Source organism: Bufo gargarizans, chromosome 6 (assembly GCF_014858855.1).
Source record: "Bufo gargarizans isolate SCDJY-AF-19 chromosome 6, ASM1485885v1, whole genome shotgun sequence".
Classification (NCBI taxonomy): domain Eukaryota; kingdom Metazoa; phylum Chordata; class Amphibia; order Anura; family Bufonidae; genus Bufo; species Bufo gargarizans.
In genome coordinates, this window is record NC_058085.1 from 89,289,494 (window position 1) to 89,304,694 (window position 15,201).

Below are 15,201 nucleotides of genomic sequence, written 5' to 3' on the forward strand. Positions count from 1 at the left end.
AGAGTTAACTACGCAAGTCTGACTTCATCTTGCATTCTATACATTTGACATCTAGAACCTTAAATCAGAATGATAAGTATTAACTTTGACACCTATACTAATTAAAATGCAGACTTGGTGGTACCATTAGACATCTCTCAATCTGTCAAATTTATGGTACAGATAAGAATACAATCGGACACTTGCATATGTGTCTTCAAAGAGTAGTTAATTGCATGATTTTCCTATCTTATGACGTAAAGTCATGATTTTATTAAAGACACGGAGGCGAGTATTGCTATCTCTTTCTTTACTAAAATCGTATAGCAGCAAAAAACGAACAAATCAATCAAAGTGGAAACCATGGCAACTGACTCCTCCCCACTGTGCCAGTATAACAGTCCTAGTCACTGTCGACTCCTCCTCTTTCTTTGATGGTGATAGTCCACTGGAAAAACTGATCCTGATGATTAAAAGTCCATAGAAACTGAAGATCAATCAACTCTTTAACCGAAGAATAGAAACTGGAAACTGAAACGATAGCAGCAGTTGGGAAGTAGTAAATTCATCCTATGAAAAGAAAAAGAGACAAAAGGTAGAAAAACGTCTAAATGAAGGTAACAATCATCAGTTACGCATTGCAGTATACATATAGTACTGTAACTGTCAGATGTAGATATAATATAAAAACCACAGTTATTCAAATCCCAAAACCTCAGGGGGGGAAATAGGGTGGGGCAATACTCGCCTCCGTGTCTTTAATAAAATCATGACTTTACGTCATAAGATAGGAAAATCATGCAATTTTATTACATGACACGGAGGCTCCTATTGCGAGTTCAAAGCTGACTTACCACAGAAGAAAAAACATGAACCGGAGGCCGGAAATAGAATTCACGAAAGGTAGAAACTCGTGACCAATCCGCTAATTTCATAATGTCCTCCAAACGGGCGCCTGCCATAGTCATTGAGGTTGCTGAAGCCCCTCTAGTGGAATGTGCGGTGAAAATTTCCGTATTCACACCTGCCAAGGACATAACCCACTTCACCCAGCGGGCTAGAGTGATTGTTGATACCGGTCCAAAAGGGCGACGGTATGATAGAAAAAGCTGAGGACAATTAGGTGAGCGAAAAGGGAGAGTACGTACCTCATATTCCCGAAGGCAGGTCACTGGGCAGAGGGCAGGGGAGTCTGGAAAACATGGATAAGAAACGGACCTGATACTAGTCTTGGTGCGTCGTGTGATGTTGAATACAACCCCATTGGGAGTGAAGGATCTAGCGTCGTAATCTAAAGCGCGGACGTCGGATACCCTCTTGCAGGAGATCAAACAAAACAAGGAAACCAGCTTAGCCGAAAGCTGGCGAAGGGTAAGGTCCGTATTAGAAGGCCAGGAGGAAAAAAGGGACAGAACAGAAGAGACATCCCACGTAGAGGAAAAACGAGGTCTGGGCGGACGGGAAAGACGGGAACCTCTAAGAAGACGGCAAACAAGGGGATGCTGACCCGCCGGGCACCCCCCAAACCCGTGGTGAAAAGCGGAAATAGCAGAGCGGTACAAGTTGATGGTACGGTAAGCTTTACCGTCCTCAAAAAGCGAAGTAAGAAATTGAAGTACGTCTGTTACAGGGGCTGAAACGGGATCCAGGTGCCTAGCCAGGCACCAATCAGACCAAGATCTCCAGGCTGACCGATAAGACCGTCTGGTCCCCGGAGCCCATGCCTCGTCCAATAGGCGTCTAGCTGAGTCCGAAATTCCAGCGATGTTCCAGGGTTCCCTGAAATTCTGCACGCCAGAAGTTGGAGGGAGCCTTCGAGGATAAGAGGATGTCCGAGACCCGAAGGATCTAACAAGAGGTCCGGGAAGATCGGAAGAAGTAGGGGACACTGAATTAAGCACTCCAGAAGTTGGGGAAACCACGACTGGGTGGTCCAAAACGGGACTATAAGAACAAGATCCGCTCCCTGAAGGCGGGTTAGGGTTAAGACCCGTGGGATCAGAGCGAACGGAGGGAAGGCGTAGGAAATGTGACCTGTCCAATCTTGAAGGAAAGCATCTACCGCCTCTGCGTCTGGATCCGGACGCCAGCTGTAAAATCGTGGAAGTTGGGAGTTCAGGCGAGACGCAAAAAGGTCTAGATAGAACGGACCCCAACGGGATGAAATGGATGAGAAGACTGTGGTGTCTAATCTCCAATCGCTGGAGTCCGACAGAAAACGAGAGCTCCAGTCCGCATGGGTATTGTGTAGGCCCGGTATATATTCTGCCGACACCGTGATCTCCCTGGCAAGGCAGAAAGTCCAGAAATCCCGCGCTAGGTGGGATAGGGTTGTCGAATGTGTGCCTCCCATGGCATTGACATACCTGACTGCAGAGATGTTGTCCATCCGTAATCTGATGCAAGCCTTGGTCAGGTTGCTCGCGAAACTGCGAACTGCAAAAGAGCCCGCCAGTAGTTCTAAGGCGTTTATGTGAAGGGTCGACTCCTCTACCGACCAACGACCTCCAGTAGACACACCGTTGCTGTAAGCTCCCCAGCCTAGAAGGCTGGCATCTGACTCTATCGTGATGTCCGGACGGGGACGAAAAATCGCCTTCCCATTCCACACTTCCAGGTTGTGGATCCACCAAGACAACTCGTCTCTGGTGTCTTCGTCCAAGGTGATCAAATCCGCGTAGGATGCTCCCGATTGAAGGTGGGCAATCTTGAGCCTCTGCAAGGCCCGGTAATGTAGAGGAGCTGGGAACACTGCTTGGATGGACGAAGAGAGAAGGCCTATTATACGGGCCAGGTGGCGTAGAGAGACTTGTGGAAGAGAGAGGGCATGAAGGAGCTCCTTGCGGATGGCTCGCACTTTGGAAGGAGGGAGACTGAGGGTCTCCGTGGACGAATTGATGGTGAAGCCTAGAAACTCTATGGACTGAGCCGGAGTCAAAGTCGATTTCTCCAGGTTGAGAAGAAAACCCAGTCGAGATAATAGGTCCATGGAACATTGCAGATGTGTAAGCAGGACGGAAGGGCACTGGGCCATGATGAGGATATCGTCTAGATAAATAATCAGACGAATCCCTTGACTGCGGAGACAGGAGATGACCGGCCGTAGAAGTTTGGTGAAACACCAGGGGGCCGAAGAAAGTCCGAAAGGTAGACATGTGAATCTCCATATCTCCGAGCCCCAGAGAAAACGAAGAAGATCCCTGGACGACTCGGCTACCGGCACTGTCAGGTAGGCATCTTTCAGGTCTAGTTTGACCATCCAGTCGCCATGGAGTAGCAAGTCCCTGAGAAGGTGAATGCCCTCCATCTTGAAGTGCCGATATCGCACGAAAGCGTTTAGGGCCCGAAGGTTGATCACGGGGCGCATTTGACCTCCTTTTTTGGCCACCAGGAACATACTGCTTAGGATTCCCTCCGTGGATACGGGAGCTCGCTCTATGGCACCCTTCTGACGTAGCGCCGTCAGTTCCTGATGTAACAGCCTGCGCGTAGAGGACGGGAGGACTACAGGATGTGGGGGGGGAATTAGGATCTGCGAGCAAATCAGTTCTATGTGGAATCCCCGTACAGTAGAAAGAACCCATGGGTCGGTCGTGATGGTTGACCAGACATGGGAAAAAATACGGAGTCTGCCCCCTACCCAAGGGGTCAAAGAAGATGTTGGAAGTCGACTTACCGAAAGGGCGTCGGTTAGATGAACCCCTTGGTCCACGGGAACGCCAAGTTGATCCTCGGGTGGGGAAGAAGGCGGGTGGCTGTCGGAACTCTTGAGTGTAGTGACGATAGGGGAAGGAGCCTCGACCCGAACCACGGGTCTGGAAGGAAGGACGGCCGGACAGGCGGCCCCTGGAGCTGCCGGCCCTGTGAGAGACCCTACCCTGGAATACTCGTTTCATCGAGGTCTGGGCCTTGTCAAGGGCAGTGAAGGCTCCTACGAACCGGGACAGGTCCTTTATAAAGGAGTCCCCAAACAGTAATCCCTGGGCCTCTTTACCAGCCTCTGTGAGAGCTAAATTGGAGAGTTTGGGTTCTATTTTGAAAAGAATCGCCTTCCTTCTCTCTATGGATAGTGACGTATTAACGTTGCCTGTTATGCACACAGCCCGCTGAACCCATCCCCGGAGTTCCTCCGGATCCACCAGTGAATTCTGGGATTTGGCTGACTCAGCCATTTCAAAAATTTTTGTTAGTGGGCCCAAAAGGTCTAATAGTTTGTCCTGACAGGACTTTAATGCCGACTCTAAACCCTTCTTTGGGTTCCAGCCCGATTTAGCGAGGAATTGACACATTTTCGGGTCAACGATAGGTGTCTCGCATACTTTATTTGGAATTATGGGTCTGGGGCACTCCGCTTTCATTTTATTGCGCGCCTCCTTAGAAAGAGGCTGGCGCACTCGGGCTTCTAGGTACTTTGCCACATGTGAGGACGGGAGCCACTCTGCAGACCTTGGGTGGTGCAATGTATCGGGATCAAATAGGGGTTCACCCTCGGGATCTAAAATGGCTGAAGATTCTATAGGAACCTCCGTGGAAGCAGACCGTGGCGTGATAGATCTGGAGGATGGACCTGGAAGGTCCGAATCCAAAAGATCGTCCTCCTCCAAGTCCTCAAATTCAATAGAATTATACTGAGCCTCCTCATCTGAGTCGGGTTCAGAGCCCGAAACATAATCTTGTAGCGCTCTAGCGCTTTTCCACTGCCTCGCCTTTTCTGCCTGGCGGGCATAGGCTCTTTTGCGTGAACGGGGCACGCCATCTTGGGTGGCTTCAGTTCCACCAGTCTTAATGGTTCTGGAGGCAGGTAGTAAGGTCTCGGATGGATGGGACCTAGAAGTTTTGGAGGAGGAGGGGCCGGCAATAAGGGCTTCAGAAATTGAAGTGGATATGGCCGTGGACATAGACCCCATGGCAGCCTGGATAGCTGCAGTCACTGAACGCTGAATAGCTGAAGTTTGTGCCTCTACAGACATGGCAGCTTGTTCTTGTGCATCAGAGGGCACCTCTACCATTTCAGGGTTAGATTCACACCCACCCATATTCACTTTGGACATTGTATCCAAGACCGTGTATTATCAATAGAGCCTAATGTGGCTTAACAAAAACGGTCTAATATTAATAGGGCCTAATGTGGCTTATTAACAGAGGGCTAATATTAATAGGCTGATATTAATAGGGTTATAAGCAGTAAAATATAGCTCAATATTCAAGCAAAAAACTCTAAATTCTATATCTCTAAGAGGCAGCAGATATGCTGAGGTGTACTGTGATGCTCCGGCAGCTCCTCTGAGGAGAATCGGCGCAAATCTCGCGAAATCCCGCGAGATCACGCTCGATTCAGAGCAGAGAGCGGGATGCGCGCGAAAAGACGTCTGAGGTAAAATGGCGGCCGAAATCTCGCGAGATCTCGGCCGCCCAGAAGGAAGCAGACGCGGAGCGGTGCAGAGGTGGCGGTGGGTGACGGGAGAGTTATGGAGCGGCGAAATGGCCGCACAGGGAGTGGGGACGAACCCAGCAGCGCTACAGGTGGGAAATGAAGCCTAAAAGGGAAGAAAACTTGTGCCTATGGGAAAAAGCAATAAGGGCAAAAGGAAAGGGTGGGGAGGGAAAACACACCTCACCAGAATGAGGACTACAAGGAGGCATAAATATATATATATAACATATAATATATGACATATACTTAATACTAATAATAATAATACCAATAATAATAATACTAATAACGCTCAGCCCACAGACAATAAGACCACTGTACTTATCTGTGAGGAGAGCAGCAAAGAAAGAGGAGGAGTCGACAGTGACTAGGACTGTTATACTGGCACAGTGGGGAGGAGTCAGTTGCCATGGTTTCCACTTTGATTGATTTGTTCGTTTTTTGCTGCTATACGATTTTAGTAAAGAAAGAGATAGCAATAGGAGCCTCCGTGTCATGTAATAAAATTGCTAGTTACAATAACATAGCTTTCTTTGGACAGAGACTCATTAACACAGTCTAATACTTAAAGATTCTTCCTATATTTTAGGGGTGGAAGCATTCTTAGTGAGAATTATATAAGATAATAGATGTATTGTATATCTTTTATAACATTTAACAACATACATAACAATACCATATATCCTATTGATTATCCTATACTTAAAGAATTAAGGTTCATTACACGTGTATATATATATATATCTCAAAGAACGAGGCAGCACTCAAGAATGACGTGAAAGGGTGAAGACCCCAAACCTTAATCTCCCAGCAACGTTTCGGCCTACTCAATGAGGCCTTTGTCAAGCTATACAACAGTGTAATCACAGTGTATATATACCCAAAAACAGGTGCAATCAAATCACATTATACAAATTAGCAAAACCACATGATACCAAAAGTGCTCAATCACGTGACAACACAATCGATTATAATAAATGCATTTAGTCGGGGGCGTGGCCTGACCGGCATGGAGTGAGGACGCAGGTCGCTTCAGCTCCGGTGCTTTCCTGCTTATATCCTGACCATCTGCTCCGGTGGATCCTGCTTCTTGGACTTAAAAGACCCTCTGTGAGTCCCGTTACCTGCTCCCCCTATATCCAGCTGGTACTTTTCCCTGCGGCCGCGACCGGATAAAAGCGCAAGGCCGGGCCTGAGCGTGGGCCTACATCCCGATCTGCTGCCCTATCCTGCCGGTGGAGGACCTGGTGAGGAGTGACTCCCTGCTACACTTACCCACGCCGGAGGCCGAGCAGTGCCTGGAGGTACGGACCGGGGCTCTCCACATCCCCGCACCAATCAGGCGGCTGGCGCGTCCCCTACATGTGCAGCGGCTGCAGGCGCCATCTTACCTGCGGCACTGAGGCCGGCTGAGCTCCTTCCTCTGTGGCCAGCGCTCCGGATGAGGATTCCTTTCCCCCCCTGCACTGTAAGAGAGATTTCCCTGGTGTGGGGCGGCGTGGTGTTGGGGTCTGAGTGGCTCAGTCTCATTATATATAGAGAGAAGCCTGGCTCCTGTATTAGGCCGCAAGTGACAGTACTACAGTGATCTTTAACCCTCTCAGTGAGGTGAGTGCTGAAAGTTTTATGGGCCGCAAAACGGGCACCTCCGGGCCTTCTATCCCCCCTAAGTCAATGATGGACAATATGAGCCAAACGGACGGCCATGAGGCTGGGGCCTCTCCTGATCGCCCAGAGGTAGATCTTGCAAAAGTTATGGCGGCCATTACTAACTGTCAAACAGCGCTCACGGTCAAAATTGACCATGTACAGGCCGACCTCACTCTCCTCAGACATGATATTGATAAAATCCGAGAAAGAACAACTGAGGTGGAGAGGAGACTGGGGGAGGTGGAAGATAATGTTCAACGCGATGATGCGGCGGTCCGTGCACTGCAAAATCAAGTTAAAGCCTTGGCGGCAAAAGTGGAGGATGCCGAAAACCGTAATAGGAGAAATAATATTCGGATTATGGGGTTGCCGGAGAGAGCAGAGGGCCCTTCTCCTGAAGAATTTACGGAGCGGCTCATCAAGCAGGTCCTGGACCCAATTAACTTATCAGTGACTTTTGCAGTGGAGCGAGCGCACAGGATTCCTACTCGTCCTCTGCCCCCAGGGGCTCCGCCACGTCCTTTCATCTTCAAAGTACTAAATTATAGAGATCGTGATGCTGTTCTGGCGGCGGCCCGTCGTCTGAAGGACATTCATTTTGACAACGCCCGGATTTCCTTCTACCCGGACTTCTCTACAGAGGTCCAGAAACAACGCAGGCAATTCACTGCTGTGAGAGGTCGGTTGCGAGAGAAAGGTCTTGTCTACGCCATGATGTATCCAGCTCGTCTCAGAGTCCAGGATGGAGATCTGGTGAAATTTTTCGCCACCCCAGAAGAGGCGTCTGACTGGCTCGACCGCAGGGGCTGAGTATATTGGGACTTGTGTTTTGAGAGTCTTAATTTATGTTACAGTTGGTCAATTTATAAGATGGAGCTGACTGTACCTAACTTATGTTGTCCTACTATCTAGGTTCTGTTCTTGGTTTACCTAGGGTGGTGGGCTGTAGGACGGGCCTCCCCGTCATTTCCTTCTAGTGAAGAGACTAAACGAGGGGTATTCAAGCTTGGATATGTTGGGGTTATCTGGGCAGGGTGGGGGGATTTGCCCGCAGTTCTGGGCATGTTGGGAAGTTCTTGCTGTATTCTTGAGGATTTGGAGTGACTGTGTGTGTGTATGGGTTGGGTGGTGCAGTTTCCTAGCGGGATATAACTTGACCATTCCACCATAATGGCAGTCTGTCGGTTTGTCTCCTGGAATGTCAGGGGCCTAAATGATAAGGTTAAAAGGTCCCTTGTCTTTAATTTTGTAAAGAACCATAACCCTGATATATTGATATTGCAGGAGACACATCTGCAGGGACGGAAGCTGCTGGCGCTGAGGAGACCCTGGGTAGGAGCGGCCTTTCATGCGGTATATAATTCCAGGGCGAGGGGTGTGTCAATTCTGGTGGCGAAGTCTCTTCCCTTCCGTTCTTACTCGGTTCAAACTGACACGATGGGGCGCTTTGTGGTCCTCCACACTGCAATCAGAGGCATCGACTACCTTGTGATAGGGGTTTCTGCCCCCCCCCCTTTTCGGAAGGATGTACTGGACGAAATTATGAAACTTGTAGCAACACTCCCTCCGTTGCCTCTGATTGTACTTGGGGACTTCAATGCGTATTGGACCGGTCGATGGATAGGCTTCGCCCTGGGGTACCACATACAGACGCGTTGAACTCCTGGGCGGGGGTTTTTGCTCTAACAGAGGGCTGGAGATATGTGCACCCTGATCTTCGGCAGTACTCCTGTTACTCTGCCTCTTATGCAGCTCTCTCCCGGATTGATTTAGTGTTTCTTAGTAGAGAGTTGTTGCCCTCGCTGATAGCCACTGAATATTTACCGAGAGGTATTTCTGACCACGCCCCCCTATTGGTGGTTCTGAGACAGCCTATTGCACCTGCTGAAAGGCTGTGGAGACTTAATAGTAAATGGCTAGAGGTGTTGCCGGTGGTTTGGGCTGCGCAGCAAGGGATGAAAGACTATTGGGAACTCAATGAGGGCTCTGCTGGCCCCCTGGTGGAATGGGAAGCCTTTAAGGTTGTGTTGCGCGGTACCTTGATCCAGGCAATTGCATCTTACAGGAAAGAATTGAATGCCACTAGACTTAAATTAGAGGAGGAGGTGGTAGGGAAAGAACAGGCTTATATTACAGAACCAAATGATGGGACCCGTAATCTATGGGATGAGGCACAGAGGAAGCTTAACTTGCATCTCACAGAGTACACCCAGAAGAAGTTGCTATTCCAGAGACGTCTAGTCTTTGCAGATGGAGATAAAAATGGGAGTGCCTTAGCTTTCCTGGCTAGAACTGAGGTGCCGCAGACGGCTGTTCCACACATTACCTGTGGGGATGGCTTGAAGGTATATCGGCCGGGAGAAATTTGTGAACAATTTGTTCAGTTTTATACGGACTTATACAGTTCTAAATCCATCTCTTCTCCGGGAGAGATCCGTTCATTCCTTCAATCCATCCCACTTACGCCTTTAGTTGCGGCCGATAGTAAGTATTTAGGGAGATCTATTGACGAAGGGGAAATTAGGGCAGCAATTGAGGACATGGCGCCTGGGAAGTCACCTGGCCCGGACGGCTTCCCGATTGAATGGTACAGGTTGGAAGTTACTTTGCAATCTGCACGCTTACTTAGACTTTTTGATCATGCATATGAATCCGGGATGTTGCCTTCTTCCTTTGGAGAGGCGACCATTGTAGTGATTCACAAAGCCGGTAAGCCGCCGGATCAGTGTGCATCGTACAGGCCAATTTCCCTGCTGAATACAGACGCAAAAATCTTAGCCAAAGTCCTAGCTAGGCGTCTCGGTGGGGTGAACTTGTCCATTATTGATCCGGATCAATCCGGTTTCATGCCTGGCAAGACAACGGATATAAACCTCAGGAGATTATTTACGAACTTGCAGGTCAGACACGATAATGCGGGTTCAAGAGTCTTGGCGTCTCTAGACAATGAGAAGGCCTTTGACTCGGTAGAGTGGCCCTTTATTTGGGAAACAATGTTCCGCCTCAATTTCCCTCCCTCCTTTATCAAGTGGGTCCAGTTGTTATATCAGGCACCTACAGCACGGATTAGAGTGAATGGAGCTTTCTCCCGTCCCTTTAGATTATATAGAGGTACTAGACAAGGGTGTCCGCTCTCACCGTTGTTGTTCGCCCTGGTAATGGAACCCTTGACACAACTGATTAACAATAGTTCCTTGATTGAAGGGTGGACGATTGCGGGGATTCAGGAGAAGGTGTCACTGTACGCGGATGACCTGCTGGTTTACCTGGCAGATCCTGGCCCCTCCTTGGAGACCCTCCTAGATGTGGTAAATGGATATGGTAGATACTCGGGGTTGAGGGTAAACTGGGCCAAGTCTAGTTTGTGCATAGTTGATGTGGACGAAGCTGTAGATATTTCCCCGGTGTCTCCCCTGAGAGTAGTAGATAGTTTTCTCTATCTAGGGATTCATATTCACACGGACCCTAGACTGTTTTGTCAATTGAATTTGAGACCCACCATGGAATATGTCACGCGTAAGTTAGAGGCCTGGGAAAACCTTCCTTTGACTCTGGTGGGTAGAATCGACATTGTTAAGATGGTGTTGTTGCCCAAACTTCTGTATATATATAGAGCGGCTCCGGTAAGGATCCCGATTTCCCATTTTGACTCTTTAGATAGAACCCTGTCCCGTTTCTTGTGACATCATCAGTCCCCAAGGTTGGCGAGAAAGACATTGAAGGCTTCCTATACACAGGGTGGTCTGCAGCTTCCGGATATGTATATTTATTATATAGCAACGCGTTTAATGTATGCATCTTGGTGGATTAGGGCGGATGCTAATAACCCGGCGGTGGTATTAGAGGCGGCGCTGACCGGGTCCTATGAAGCGCTAGCTAATCTCGTTTATAGGGGAGGCAGGGTTACAGGTACTGGGATTTACACGGATAGTATGGTAACAGTTATCGAGGCTTGGGTAAAATTTGTGGAGATACATACTGAGGGTCAGACAGGTGACACCTGGTCCCCATACATTCCACTCTGGCGTAACAAGCTCCTTCCGGAGCTCTTGCACCTCCCAGATTTTGAATTCTGGCCCAGGAGCGGCCTTAAATATTTAACACAACTGTTTCATGAAGGGATCTTCCGTTCTTTTGAGACCCTACGCACTGAGTTTCAGCTGTCCCGGACGAGCTTTTACCGCTACCTCCAACTGAGACATGCCTGTGAGAAGCAGTTTAAATCCCTGTCCCTAAATTTAGAATGCGGCCCACTAGAGTCGGTAGCTAGGAGGAAAATCCCACACAAACCAATTTCTTCCTTCTATGTTGAAATTGTCCGAATGCAAGATTCTCCTATCAAGCGGTCCTTTGCTAAATGGGCTGTAGATATCCCGGAGTTGGAGGACTCTCATTTGGAGGAGTGGAGTCTGAGGTGGAGGACATCGGTTATAAGTGCTAGGGATTCAAGCTAAATGGATGCATAGAGTGTACTTGACCCCACTGCGCCTTCATCAGATGCGGCAAATACCGACGCCTGGCTGCGATAGATGTGGAGAGGCTAGGGGTTCCTTTTTCCATATGGTGTGGCTCTGTCCGGTGATGAAGGCATACTGGAAAGGCATATGTGACTTTATTAACGCTAAGTTGGGGCTCCCAGGGATTTGTAGCCCGATAATCTGTATGCTAGGGTTAGTGTCGGAAGCTACGCCCTCCAAATATAATAGAATACTGTTACGATTGTTGTTGTTCTATGGTAGGAAAAATATACTCCTGAACTGGAAACTGCCCAAGTGTCCTACAGTGAGCCAATGGGTACTCCTCATTATTAAGGACCTTCAGATGTATAAGTTGACGTATGAGGCAAGAGGATTGCCTGATCGATTTGATAAAATCTGGGGTCTTTGGGTTCAGGCTGAGGGTACGACTTGAATCATTAACGGTGGAGACTGTATCACCCAACGTGTGTATGAGGGTGTGTATGTGGTTTGAGCGAGTCACGGGTATCTCTTAGTGATGGCAGGAGAACCCTGTATTAAAATCGCATTGCTGTCTTCTATGGTCATGATATATACTGACGATGAACTTGCTGTAGTGAATGTGTGCGTCATGAAGAATTGTTTTTCTTTGTTCTCCCTCTGGGAGTGTTGTATAAAATTTAAAATGTCTAAATAAAAGCTATTAAAAAAAAAAATGCATTTAGTCACAAAATTGCATAGAAAACATCAATAGATGAATAAAATAGTTGAATAAAGTGCAAGATAAAGGTGCTATAAGTATACATAAATACTTTCCTATCACAAATATGGATTCAAAGGCCTGTATAACTGTGCAAATATACAAAAGTGCTTGGTACAAGTAATTAAAGGGTTAAAAAAACAATCTATAACAAAAAGGATATATTAATATATTAAAATAGCATCGCATACCATAGGTGGTTCAGTGTAGCCACGAGTGTTTGGCGTCTCCATCCGCGCTGTGCGCATGCGCCGAGCCCGACAGTCAGTCCTGTCCTCCCAGCTCCTACTGCGTAACCACGTTCTCACGCTCACCTGATCTGCTGCGTGGTCACGTGGAACGTAATGCTCGTATCATGTGACTCAGCGACATCCAACCAGCAACAGAGGGGACGTCCAGTCGCCATAGTAGCACAGAATGTAAATATACACTCCGAATCTGACATTAGTGGGAACATCTAGATGATCCCACTGATGTCAGATACGGCATATGTAGGCCTGCATGTCTGTTATATGCATAGTTCTACTCTTTAACAGGGTACTGACTTCTAATATTGTATACAGGACTAGTGGCAACATCTTTAAGAGGTGTTGGTCTTTACTGGCGTTACTTTAAAGCACACCAAAATAGGTTAGATGACACATTCTCTCTTGGCTTCTGCCTGCAGCTCACTTAACCATGCAGTTACATCCTGATCCAAACCCAACCGTGAATTTACATATTTAACAATCTTATGGATTAACTGTCCCAGGCTAGATAGACTATCTCCTGTAACTTCACCAGAACCTGCTTCACTACTGGCTGCGCTCATTTTCCCTACCAATAATTAGTACACAGATATATGAACAATCTGGTTAGCCAAGAAAATTATGGAACATTTACTATTTGCACAAATAATTAATAAATTAACTTGATCTCGGTGGGACCTCCAATTTATGTCAGGGATATAAAGCAAATGCTTTATATAAAAGTTAGTATCAAAGGAAAAAATTCAAAGGCAATTGATCCTAGAGGTGGACATATCTGAATCACGCCAGATGCGTTTCGGGGACTGCTTTCCCCTTCCTCAGAGGCTCCACTGAGGAAGGGGAAAGCAGTCCCCGAAACGCGTCTGGCGTGATTTACCCCTGCATATTCTCATCCATTGGAAACACCGAGTCACATCTTTGTACGGACTTACCAAAAAAATCGGAGCGCTCCAAAGTCCTATATCACCAGGATTGTTCATCTTCAATTTGGAGACGGCAGATGAAAGTCTCTTCTCACGACTCTTGACCCGGACCACGTGATAGCTAGCGGCAATCGAGGATGCCGGTGAGTTATCGTAGAGACGGACAGCGCGGTGAGTAGTAGCATTGCCTTATGTGGTTCGGAACCAACAGTCACCGGCCTTGAGCACACATCACCGGTAAGACGCCAAGTACCTTATAATACAACATCAGCATTGAAGTATTCTACTATCTCTACCTAACCAATAGATCCATATATTTGACTAACAAAGTCCAGAGTTAGTCTATATTCCATCTGACTAACCAAGCCTAATCTCTGTATGATTGGATCAACATAGTCCTAATTGTACATTTTTGGACTAACCATCTTGCAAGTTGAATACCTGGACTTATTCTCAGGAACATATCGGTATTTCATCTTTGTGAAAACGGTACCCCCAGAACCTAGAGGGGGATCTTTCCACCACACTATTTGGATTTCCCTTTCTCTACAGCCAATTAAGGGACTTTATATGCGGTTTAAGAGAGATTTATTGTGATCCATACTCGACCTCTCAGCCCCCCCCCCCTTTGAGGCATACCATTACTGTATTTTAGTACTAAGTTTGTAAAAAAAACTATCGCCATAGGCATGAACCACTGAAGCCTTTGTGTGACTTTTTTTTTGGATCCATTTAGAGTCATATAAGTGTTTTATACTATTTTATTTGCATTTTATATATTTTATTGAGATTTATTGATTTATTTCCACGGCTTATATGTATCCAATAAACTGTTATTGTTCCATATGGTACACATATACTTGAGTGCCAGTCTTATTTACTCATTGATAAGAATATAATAGACCTTGTACTCTCACAGACATGTGTCTCCCCTGTCACTTCAACTGGTGATTGATTGTTAGTTAAAATAACACCGCCTTCCCTGAACAGAGACTTATTAACAAAGTCTATACTTAAAATTATTCTCATCATATTTTAGGAGTACAATAGATGCATTGACGTCCTTCATAATATTTAACAATATAAAACAATACATATGTCCTATTGATTATCTTTTATACAAAAAAAAAATATGGTTCATTATATGGGTATACAGACACCACAGATTTTCTGCTTCACGAATAGATATCAACTGTAGGGGTAATTAGTACCAGATATGTCTAGAGAATATCCTTATCTTAGTCAAAAATCTATAAGGAGACAAAAATGACTCTTATCAGACTGGTACATCTATAGAGAAGAAACTTTATGAATAGTGTCCTTTCTATGAACCTATTTCGACCAACTTTAAAAATACATACAAAAATTGTGAATACATCACAATATGGCCTCTTATATATAATCAAATCTGCTATAATTATATTTAGATATAAATTTTATATACCTATGAAAGAGCACAAGATAGCGTACCCGCCCTAATGCTTGTCTCATAGATTGTAAGCTCTGGCGTTCATAGATTGTAAGCTCTTGCGCTCATAGATTGTAAGCTCTTGCGAGCAGGGCCCTCATTCCTCTTGTTGTAATTATTTATTTGTCTGTTATTATGTTATTTATGACTGTTTGTACATGAACCCCTGAACTGTAAAGCGCTGTGGAATATGTTGGCGCTATATAAATAAAGATTATTATGATAGTATTATTTTTCAATTTCCTTTATATAATCTTCTTGCATCATGTATATCAGTGTTTC